The following is an 11,966-nucleotide window of genomic DNA, read 5'->3' as shown; positions in this document are numbered from 1 at the left end:
TCACTACTGGGAAAACCAGAGCTTTAACTATACGGGCCTTGATTCTAGGGAGGCTTTTAATTATTATTATTTTATTATTTGTATCCCGCCCATCTGACTTGGCCCCAGCCACTCTAGGCGGCTTCCAGCATATATAAAAACATGCAAAAACATTAAAAACTTCCCTTTACACGGCTGCCTTCAGATGTCATCTAAATGTTGTATAGTTAACTTATCTCCTTGACATCTGATGGGAGGGCATTCCTCAGGGCGGGCGCCACTACGGAGAAGGTCTTCTGCCTGGTTCCCTGTAACCTCACTTCTTTCAGGGAGGGAACCGCCAGAAGGCCCTTGGGGCTGGATGGTGCCTTGTACTCCTTCTTTTGGCAACTTTTGCTGCCAAGCTGGTGCCAAACATGTTGCTCTGCTTTCCTTTGAACCGCAACCGTGAGGCCGGCGAGGTGGGTGGGTCTTGTCATCTGGGCAGCCCATGATTCTCCATGCACACTGCCTAGACTTGCGTGTGTCACTACTGTTATTTAATGTTACTTAATGCCCAGCCTGTTAGGGCGTGTGTGGCGCTGTGGGTTAAACCACAGAGCTTAGGACTTGCTGATCAGAAGGTCGGCGGTTCGAATCCCCATTTCTCGGTCCCTGCTCCTGCCAACCTAGCAGTTCGAAAGCACGTCAAAGTGCAAGTAGATAAATAGGTACCACTCTGGCGGGAAGGTAAGTGGCGTTTCCGTGCGCTGTTCTGGTTCGCCAGAAGCGGCTTAGTCATGCTGGCCACATGACCCGGAAGCTGTACGCTGGCTCCCTCGGCCAGTAAAGCGAGATGAGCGCCGCAACCCCAGAGTTGTCTGCAACTGGACCTAATATTCAGGGCTCCCTTTACCTTTAATGCCCAACCTGTTAGGGGACATACCCTAAAAGGCAGTACAGTGGTACCTTGGTTCTCAAACACCTTGGTACTCAAACAACTTGGAACCCAAACACTGCAAACCTGCAAGTAAGTGTTCCAGTTTGTGATTCCCCCCCCCCCCGGAAGCTGAACGTGCTCTGCTTTGAGTGCCACACTTCCATTTTGAGTGTTACACTGAGGTCTGTCTGTTTTTGCTATTTATTTTGCATTTTTGTTTTGGCGGCTCTTTTTTGTTTTGTGACTGACTGTGTGGAACCCAGTTCAGCTACTGACTGACTGATTGATTGATTGATTGATTGTGTGACTGCAGTACAGTGGATGCTCGGGTTGTGAACGTGATCCGTGCGGGAAGCACGTTCGCAACCCGCAGCGTTTGCAACCTTCAGAACCGCGTCTGCGCATGCGCGGGTCGCGATTTGGCACTTCTGCACACGCGCAAAGCATGATTTAGCACTTCTGTGCATGTGCAAGCGCCAAAACCCAGAAGTAACCCGTTCTGGTACTTCCGGGTGCGGTGCAGTGCGCAACCCGAAATCACGCAATCCAAAGCGTCTGTAACCCGAGGTATTACTGTACATTGTTTATTGCTTTCATTTTATGGATCAGTGGTCTTGTTAGATAGTAAAATTCATGTTAAATTGCTGTTTTAGGGGTTGCTTTTAAAAGTCTGGAATGGATTTTGCATTGCTTTCTATGGGAAAGCGCACCTTGGTTTTGGAATGCTTTGGTTTTGGAACAGACTTCCGGAACAGATGAAGTTTGAGAACCGAGGTACCACTGTACTGTTTTTTTCAGTGTTCTGTTCCTTCCATTCTCAAGTGAAGTTGGCAAGATCAGGGGAGAGTGCAGAGAAGGAGAGCAGCTAAGGGACATGTCGTATTAACCATTCCCCCCCCTAAAAAAAGTCATATGGAGCAGCCAGACCATGAGAGCTGGCCCTGTCATCAGGCAGACTGCCTCAGGTGGCAGATTCTGGACAGCAGAGAGCAGCAGCAAAGCGCTGGAGGACAGAACTGAGTGCCAGGAAGGGGAGGTTTAAAAAGTGTATGCAGTTGCGGGATACGTTCCTGAATGTGTGCAGCTATTTGAAAACTGGTGGGCAAAGGACTAAAGAAACCCACTTTGGATAGGAGACATCTGTTTAAAGGTGACACGAAAAATGCAGGAAACTTGATATATAATTGTAAATTCATCTTCGTGGCCCTACCCGTTAAAAAGCTTGAGACGAGGGCATTTAACTGGTATTTCACACATGCACACCAACAGCTGAAGGGAAGCTTAAAAATTCTTGCAAGTGGCATTTGTAAAACCCATCGTAAAATTTTCTTGTTGCTGCTGCTGCTGCATATATCAGTTGGCAATGAAAATGTACACATCTGTCAATATGAAATTGCATTAAAGTTAAAGGGACCCTGACCATTAGGTCCAGTCACAGACGACTCTAGGGTTGCGGCGCTCATCTTGCTTTACTGGCCGAGGGAGCCGGCGTACAGCTTCCATGTTGTGGCCAGCAGGACTAAGCCGCTTCTGGCGAACCACAGCAGCAGCGCACAGAAACGCCGTTTACCTTCCCGCCGGAGCGGTACCTATTTATCTACTTGCACTTTGTGCTTTCGAACTGCTAGGTTGGCAGGAGCAGGGACCGAGCGACAGGAGCTCACCGACCTTCTGATCGGCAAGTCCTAGGCTCTGTGGGTTAACCCACAGCGCCACCCGCGTCCCATTATCTAACTTAAAAGGTAAAGGGACCCCTGACCATTAGGTCCAGTCGTGGCCAACTCTGGGGTTGCGGCGCTCATCTCGCTTTACTGGCCAAGGGAGGCGGCGTACAGCTTCTAGGTCATGTGGTCAGCATGACTAAGCTGCTTCTGGCGAACCAGAGCAGCGCATGGAAACGCTGTTTACCTTCCCACCAGAGCAGTACCTATTTATCTACTTGCACCTTGACGTGCTTTCGAACTGCTAGGTTGGCTGGAGCAGGGACTGAGCAACGGGAGCTCACCCCGTCACAGGGATTCAAACCACCGACCTTCTGATCGGCAAGTCCTAGGCTCTGTGGTTCAACCCACAGCGCCACCCGCGTCCCATGAAATTGCATTAGGATGAGTCAAACCATTGGCCAAGGCTTTTCTACTGGTGGGGGCCTCTGAGGTGCCAGGAACGGAAGGGGTGTTTCCTAGCTGTGATCCTGGGGAGTCCTTTTAGGTAGGGACTAAATCTGAGTCCTGCTGCACACAAACCGTGTCTTGAAAGACCTACATTGGCTCCCAATATGTTTCTGAGCACAATTCAAAGTGCGGAACAACCTGAAGCTTCCTTGAAAGGCCTTCAAAAATTGTGCTTCGACTGAAGCCTGTTCCTTTAAGGGCCCAAGAAGATGCCTGCAGGATCAGGGCCAGTGGCCCGTCTAGTACAGCGTCCTGTTCTCAAAGTGGCCAACCAGATGCCCATTTTGGGAAACCTACAAACAGGATTTGAGAACAAGAACAACTCTCTGGTTTCCAGCAACTGGTTTTCGGGGCTACCTTTGAAGGTGACCCGGAAACTGCAGCTAATCCAGAATACGGCAGCCAGACTGGTGACTGGGAGCGGCCTCCGAGACCACATAACACCGCTCCTGAAAGACCTACACTGGCTCCCAGTACGTTTCTGAGCACAATTCAAAGTGTTGGTGCTGACCTTTAAAGCCCTAAATGGCCTCGGTCCAGTATACCTGAAGGAGCATCTCCACCCCCATCATTCTGCCCGGACACTGAGGTCCAGCTCCGAGGGCCTTCTGGCGGTTCCCTCATTGCGAGAAGCCAAGTTACAGGGAACCAGGCAGAGGGCCTTCTCGGTGGTGGCACCCGCCCTGTGGAACGCCCTCCCACCAGATGTCAAAGAGAACAACAACTACCAGACCTTTAGAAGACATCTGAAGGCGGCCCTGTCTAGGGAGGCTTTTAATGTTTGATGTAGTACAGTATTTTAATATTTTTTTTTTGGAAGCCGCCCAGAGTGGCTGGGGAAGCCCTGCCAGATGGGCAGGGTATAAATAATAAATTATTATTATTATTATTATTATTATTATTATTATTATTATTATTATTCTGCTGCTGAGCAACAGCCTCAATTCCTATGTTGCAAGGGGTTGGACTAGATGGCCCTCAGGTGTCCCTTCAAATTTTACAACTCTGTGATCTGATCCAACCAAGTCTTTAAGGTCCCCACGTTCCTCTAACCAGGCAAGGCAGGATTGCCATTCACATCAACAGCTGCCTCTCCTCAGCTTTCTATTCTGCACTGAGAACGATCACCCGCCTGCATAAATAAACAGCGAGAGACAGGCAGAGAAGGATGCTCAAGGAGACAGACAGAGAAGGATGCTCAAGGGCAGCATAAACATTGTGCATGAAGAGTAAACGCCCAAAGATGTCCCTGTCACTCCAGTTTTCCATCCGTAAACAGAGCTTCGTACTACTGACCTACATACGGTACCTCACCAGGAAGAGATGAGTTAGGAGGCTGTCACAGACTCACCGCCTGAACCTCCCTGTGGGCCCTGAGAAGCTTGCCATGAAAGGCAGGTGGGATGGGTCAGAGTTTATTCCGTTCTTTTTTTTTAATTTAATTTTTATTCAGTTTTCTTTTTCATTCATTGCTGTAGGAATCAAGCCTTGTCAGAGGCATTGGCCACTCTCCAGGCACCTGGCTTGAGTTCCTTGTTGACCTCCCCGTCTGCGACTCCCGGCAAGATCAGGCGAGGTCTCAATCGGCGATCCTCCTCTAACGTGAGAAGAACACACCACTCCTCCCCTGCCATCCCCAGGGAGGGGAAAGAGACAGACAGAAATGTATTTACATGCCTTTATTTCTGTCTTTCCAGCAGTACAGAGAAACATGTCTGCACTCTCTTAACACCAACAGCAGAGAGAGAGAAAATAAACTCCTCCCTTGTACTTCCAGTACAGGTCAGATGACACTCTGAGCTCACATCCGGTGCTCAGTACAGTGAATAGACTGTTCCTTTGTTCCCACGGAACAGTCCCAAACATCAACATCCTGTTTGGCTTTCCAGCCATCTGGAGCTCGCTGCTGCATTGCTCCTTTTTCGTAACAATTGCATACATCTCATATCCATAACATTTTCTATTCATTCCTCCCTCCTTCCCCTCCTAGGCTTCCCCCAACTTCCGCTTCTGGTTTGTTTCTCCTTTCACCCACCTTGTTGTTGTTTAGTCGTTTAGTCGTGTCCGACTCTTCGTGACCCCCTGGAGCAGAGCACGCCAGGCACTCCTGTCTTCCACTGCCTCCCGCAGTTTGGTCAAACTCATGCTGGTAGCTTCGAGAACACTGTCCCACCATCTCGTCCTCCGTCGTCCCCTTCTCCTTGCGCCCTCCATCTTTCCCAACATCAGGGTCTTTTCCAGGGAGTCTTCTCTTCTCATGAGGTGGCCAAAGTCTTGGAGCCTCAGCTTCAGGATCTGTCCTTCCAGTGAGCACTCAGGGCTGATTTCCTTCAGAATGGAGAGGTTTGATCTTCTTGCAGTCCATGGGACTCTCAAGAGTCTCCTCCAGCACCAGAATTCAAAATTCACCCACCTTGCTACCTCCTAAAAGAAAAAATACTAATAGTATACTTATACAATAACATCTAACATAAAAACATAAAAATAAGTCCACCATATTATTTCCCTATCGTCTACACATTTTCTAATCCTAATGATGTGAATGTTTATTTAAATCCTGCCATCAAGTCTATAGGCTTTCTTTGTTTCTGCAGATATAATATAAATGGTTCCCATTCTTTTTCAAAGTCACTGTTGTCTTTTTCTCGTAGTCTGTCTGTCATTTTTGCCAGCTCTGCATAGTTCATCAACTTCTCTTGCCATTGTTCTTTAGTTGGTATTTCTCCCGTCTTCCAATTTTGTGCAATCAGCATTCTCGCAGCTGTAGGGGCATGCATAAATAGAGTCCTCTTTTCTTTCGGTATATAAACCTAAAATGTCTAGTAGAAAGGCTTCTGGGTTTTTTGCAAAAGTTGTTTTCAACATTTTCTTCAACTCATTATATATCATTTCCCAGTAGACTTTTACCTTTTTGCAATTCCACCACATATGGTAAAACGTACTTTCCACTTCACACCTCCAACACTCTTTCTTTTCATTTTTATACATTTTTGCCAATTTAACCGGTGATATATACCATCTATACATCATTTTCATAGAGAGTTTATTTGGTTCTTATTATTTTTCCTGTGCTCCTCCACACTCCCTTCGTAGAATTCCAGCTTGGGATAATCAGCTAGAAATTGGCTGGCAGTTATGGTGCAGGAGGAGACTCTTGAAAGTCCCATGGACTGCAAGAAGAACAAACCTCTCCATTCCAAAGGAAATCAGCCCTGAGTGTTCACTGGAAGGACAGATCCTGAAGCTGAGGCTCCAGTACTTTGACCACCTCATGAGAAGAGAAGACTCCCTGGAAAAGACCCTGATGTTGGGAAAGATGGAGGGCCCAAGGAGAAGGGGACGACAGAGGACGAGATGGTTGGACAGTGTTCTCGAAGCTATGAACATGAGGGAGGCAGTGGAAGACAGGAGTGCCTGGCGTGCTCTGGTCCAGGGGGTCACGAAGAGTCGGACACGACTAAATGACTAAACAACAACAACAACCCGGTGCACTGTTCCTGTGCTAACAGTTTCAGAGCTAGAGAGGCGGGGAGCTGATCCCTCATTTCTTCATCCTTTACAAATTGTCTAATGCAGATGAATTTGCTCCCTCTCCAGACAGTGTTAGGGTTCAAAAGAGGATGGGAGAAATTCCTGGAGGAAACGGCTGTCAATGGCTAACTAGCCAGGATGGCTATGCTCTGCTTCCACATTCAGAGGGACCAATGCTTCTGAATGCCAGTTGCTGGAAAACGCAGGAAGGGATCGCGATGCTCTTGCACTCAAGTCCTGCTTGTGGGTTTCCTACAGGCATACGGTTGGGCCACTGGGGGAACAGGATGCTGGACTCGATGGGCCACGGGCCTGATCCATAAACTCTTTTTACGTTCTTAGGAGCTGAGAAGAGCAGGAAACAGTCCTTGAAGTAGCCTGGTTTTTTCTCTTTTAAAAAGTTTTTTTATTGGTTTTACACATTATAACTTCAACCATTTCAAACATAAAAATAAAAGGTTCTTTCAAACTTTTGGATCTCCTCCCCTCCCTCCACAGGCTCCATATTTAAAATAAAGTATTCTGCATCTTTTACCCTTATCCATCTATTATCTATCCATAATTACCATAACTAATTACAAGTGTTATTATATCCCTGCCAATGATTTTAACTGTTTACAGTCATCTTTTAGATATATTAAAGGGTCGCAGGTGGCGCTGTGGTCTAAACCACAGAGCCTAGGACTTGCCGATCAGAAGGTTGGCGATTCGAATCCCTGCGACGGGGTGAAGTGGCTTAGTCCTGCTGGCCACATGACCCGGAAGCTGTATGCTGGCTCCCTTGGCCAGAAAAGCAAGATGAGCGCCGCAACCCCAGAGTCGGCCACTACTGGACCTAATGGTCAAGGGTACTTTTACCTTTTACCTTTAGATATATTAAAAATTTACTCCAGTCTTTTTGGAATACTTGATCTTCCTGGTTTCTGATCTTCCCTGTCAGTTTCGCCATCTCAGCATACTCCATCAGTTTAGTCTTCCATTTTTCTCTGGTCAGTACTTCTCCGTCCTTCCATCTCTGGGCTAGAAGCATTCTTGGTGCTGTCGTTGCATACATAAAAGGTATTTTGTCCTCTTTTGGTATCTCTTCACCTATTACAGTGGTACCTCTGGATCCATTCCGGAGCCCCATTCGCACCCCATTCGCACCCTGAGCAGAACGCAAAAAAGTTCCTTGCCTGGGTTGGAAAATAAGAGTGCCCGGTATTATAGGTGAGGATATCAATAGACAAGATGTTAAATTGTTTTTATATGCAACAACAGCGGCAAGAGTATTGTTAGCCCAAAAATGGAAGCAAGAAGAAATTCCGACGAAAGAAGAATGGCAGACGAAATTAATGGATTATTTAGAATTGGACAAAATGACAGGAAGGATTCGAAACCTGCGGGACCAGAGATTTAGGGAAGATTGGAAGAAATATACGAACTGTTTGAAGAGCAACTGTAATCAACAAACAACATTAGTAGGACTACAGGAAGTTTTGTAAGGAGAAATATATGAAACATTGTAAAATAGGAAAAGAAGAGAGATATTAGTTATGAGATTTAAATGCAATAGTGAAAGTAAGAAAGGTATACTAAGTGATTAGATTGGAAAATTTTCAGATGTGATTGATGCAGGTAAAAAAAAACTGTATAAGATGTAAAATTATGTTTAATTACTGTTGAAAATGATACGTTAAAATGAATAAAAAATTATATTTTTTAAAAAAGGAAAATAAGAGTGCTCCTCAGTTGCAGAAGGTAACCAAACTTGCATTAACCACACTCCCATGGCTTATCCCGCACAATTCACTTCCCTGGGCATCATTTAACTGTCGGCCCAAAAGCAGATCGTTCCAAATAATATAAGCAAGCAAGCCTACCTTGTGTGCAAAGGCAGATGGCAAAACAGAAATTGACCCATGGCACATTTAGAGAGCAGTGTGATAAGAGCCTGAGTGAATAAGTTGTACTCAAGAGCCGCATCGAAGCCAAATAACCGTTGGTTAGCAAAGATAGACAAAATACAGAGCAATCTTGATAATAAGAGGAGGCCACATGTAAGTATGTAAGGACAAACTTAGGAGCAAGGACAGAAACCAAGGAAATAAATGTGGATAACCATTTATGTTTTGCCCCTGATCTAGCTGGAGGTTGCTTGAGTTCTGTAGATTTTTTTTGCAGGACGATGAAATGAATATTGGTTTTCATAAAAAATCATAGAATTGTAGAGTTGAAAGGGACCCAAGAGTCATCTAGTCCAACCCCAATGTGCGGCTCGAACCAACGATCCTGAGATTAAGAGTTTCATGCTGTGCTGATAATAATAATAATTACACACACACACACACACACACATATATAACTGCGGTATAAAGTAATGGATAGATAAAGTACAGAGATTAATTGGAAGTCAGTTTTAAATTTCTTCTCTATAAGTTTTATAATTGTGTTCAGTATCAGGAGTATATATGATGATATTTATATTAATCTTCTTGTATCTTATAGTGGGGTGGTTTGTTTGATTTTTCTGTTGTTTGTTTGTTTGATTGATTGTATGTTTGTTTACTTGTATGTACGTCTGTTTTCTCATAAATGTATTTATTTTAAAATAATAAAGATATAGGTAAAGGTAAAGGGACCCCTGACCATTAGGTCCAGTCATGGCCGACTCTGGGGTTGCGGCGCTCATCTCGCTTTATTGGCTGAGGGAGCCGGCGTTTGTCCGCAGACAGCTTCCGGGTCATGTGGCCAGCATGACTAAGCCGCTTCTGGCGAACCAGAGCAGCGCACAGAAATGCCATTTACTTTCCAGTCTGAGTGGTACCTATTTATCTACTTGCACTTGGACGTGCTTTCGAACTGCTAGGTGGGCAGGAGCAGGGACCGAGCAACGGGAGCTCACCCTGTCGCGGGGATTCGAACCGCCGACCTTCTGATCGGCAAGCCCTAGGCTCTGTGGTGTAACCCACAGCGCCACCCGCGTCCCAATAAAGATATATTTAATAATAATAATAATAATAATAATAATAATAATACGCCGCTGATATTTAGTTGGAATCTCCTTTCTTGTAACTTGAAGCCATGGGTTCAAGTCCTACCCTCCAGAGCAGGAGAACGCAAGCTTGCTCCTTACCTGTGATAGCTCTCATATAACCTCTCAGCGGGGGCGGAGGAGGGGGGAGTGGGTACGGGCTGCCCCAGGTGTCTCCACTGAGGGGGGGTGACAAAATGCCGGGCAGCACTCACCCAGGGGCCTGCAGTGTGCCCAAGCCATGCATCTCTCCTGGGAGTGACGCAGTGGCTTGGGCACCCGCAGGCTCCCGCTGCCCTAATAATAATAATAATAATAATAATAATAATAATAATCATAATAATAATAATTTTTTATACCCCGCCCTCCTCGGCCAGAGCCGGGCTCAGGGTGGCTAACACCAGTAAAATTACAGTAAAAACACAATAGGGGGGGAATTAAAATACAGGTTAAAATGCAATTTAAAATGCAGCCTCATTTTAAAAGTAGCCCATAGATCAAAACCATAAGGAGATGGAAACTTAAGGGTGAGACCGAGTCCAAACCAAAGGCCAGGCAGAACAGCTCTGTCTTGCAGGCCCTGCAGAAAGATGTCAAGTCCTGCAGAGCCCTAGTCTCATGAGACAGAGCGTTCCACCAAGTCGGGGCCAGTACTGTAGAATGGTCCAGACTCTGGGATATTGACTTGCTGGACCCTCTGCATGTATCTCAGAAGGGGAACTGACAGCTAAATTTCTGTTATTTTGGTGATCCCACGGTGCTTTTGCCTTTGACAAACTGAACCATGCAAGATACCTGCTGGCATCCAACTGCAGAAATGGACCACCTTGCGGATGAACATCCGGGTGGGTACGAAGCATTCAAGAATCACCACTCTTCTGTTCAGATTTATGGGGGACATGGACTGTGCCACCTCAGACAGCCAGTAGAGGCTCGCACGATGGGACGTCCTTCCATATGAAACAGTTCCTCACACACAGAAAACCAGCCTATCAGGGAGATGGCGAGGCTAGTACCATTGTCCCTGAGAAGCTAGCTTTCTAACTGCAGGGATGTGTCAGTATCATCATAATCATTTTGAAAGGAATTGCATTCAGTCACACAAACCCCCTTGACCCACTTGCAGCCTGATGCATTGAGAATGAGGCTTTGGTTTTTGGATTCAGGAAGGTGCCTTCTCATGTAAGTACGCACATTCTCTCATTCTCAGCATCTACCCTCCAGGGCCACGTGGTGGCAGCACATGCACAAGAACCTGTGGGTGTGTGGGTGTTCTCTGTGCTGTTATTTTTAACTCTGAAATCTTTCCAAGTCCCCCATCACGTCCCTCAGAATTCACCTGCCTCCTTCCACAGGCATCACTTGGAACAGTGGCTTGTTTGAAAGACGGACGGGAACCCTGTTAAAAGTAAGTTCATGCTTTTAAGTGACGGGAAATGAGAATAAATGCTTCCCTGCCCCAGTGCTCTAGGGTTGCTGGGTAGCATTCTTCAATATTTCCTAGTTTTGCCTTCTTAGAGGAGGAAGTGGTGATGCGCGGAGCTTTGCTCAGAGGTTTCTCGTGGTCTTGGAGGGAGAAAAGGAAAAATGCTGCAAATTGACTTTTTTGTTCCATTGGGTCCCGGAGGCTGGTTGTCACCAGAGGGCTGTGATGTGGGGGAAGAGAAGCTGCTGTTTGCAGTCTCTGCGTTTCGTAGCTTTGCCTGTTACCTGCTCCGAAGAAGAGGCTGGATTCAGCAGAACTCCCCTTGCTCCATGTGGCTTGGTTCGCTTACACGAGTTCTCTAAAAGCCAAGCTGCAGGGGAGATTTTTGCAATGCCAATGCTCCCTTTTAGAGCGAGTTACAGATCCAGCATAACATGGCAAAACCTACAGGGAACAGGCTCTGTTATTCCTCCAAAGCTCTTTGGAGAAAACGCAGCACCTCAACCCCTTCTGGCCAGCTGGGAACATCTAACTTGCAAGGCAGAGAGCCTCATCTCCCACTCTAGGCTTGCAAAAAAAAAATTCCTGCTGTCCAGGTGGCGTCCTCTGGATTTGAGCATGGCGCCCAGAGCTGGTCTAGGTGTGAAGCTGGCAACTGAGGGGTAGTGGCAGCAGGGAGATAAAGACTGTTCATTTCTAGCACTTTCAAGACACAGAACCCACCAGTTTCTTGTTGTTTGAAGGCTAGAACCCAACACGTAGGAATATAGGAAGTGAGACCCCCTGATCCATCTAGCTCAGTGACTTATAGGGGTTTCAGGCAGAGGTTTGAACCCGGGACCTTTTGCATGCAAAAAAGATCCTCCACCATTGAACTATTGCCTTTTCTCAAAAGTCGTGCAGCTAAAACCACAAGGAGTCTGATGG

General features: G+C 46.4%; 1 protein-coding gene across 6 annotated transcripts in view; it reads left to right on the top strand.

Annotated features, from left to right (window-relative positions):
- The first annotated feature begins 10,910 nt into the window (after positions 1 to 10,910).
- PTK2B (protein tyrosine kinase 2 beta) overlaps positions 10,911 to 11,966 on the top strand; it is a 358,085-nt gene continuing 357,029 nt past the window's right edge. For 5 of the 6 annotated variants that reach the window (XM_053383797.1, XM_053383802.1, XM_053383801.1 and 2 more), the window contains exon 1: positions 10,911 to 11,021. The gene's annotated coding sequence lies outside the window, so the exon portion shown is untranslated. The remainder of the gene's footprint in view (positions 11,022 to 11,966) is intronic. The other variant, XM_053383798.1, reaches the window with a different exon arrangement.

The sequence above is a fragment of the Podarcis raffonei genome, chromosome 3 (assembly GCF_027172205.1).
Source record: "Podarcis raffonei isolate rPodRaf1 chromosome 3, rPodRaf1.pri, whole genome shotgun sequence".
NCBI lineage: Eukaryota > Metazoa > Chordata > Lepidosauria > Squamata > Lacertidae > Podarcis > Podarcis raffonei.
Note: the sequence above shows the minus strand (reverse complement) of the source record. Positions and strands in the feature narration are given on the sequence as shown.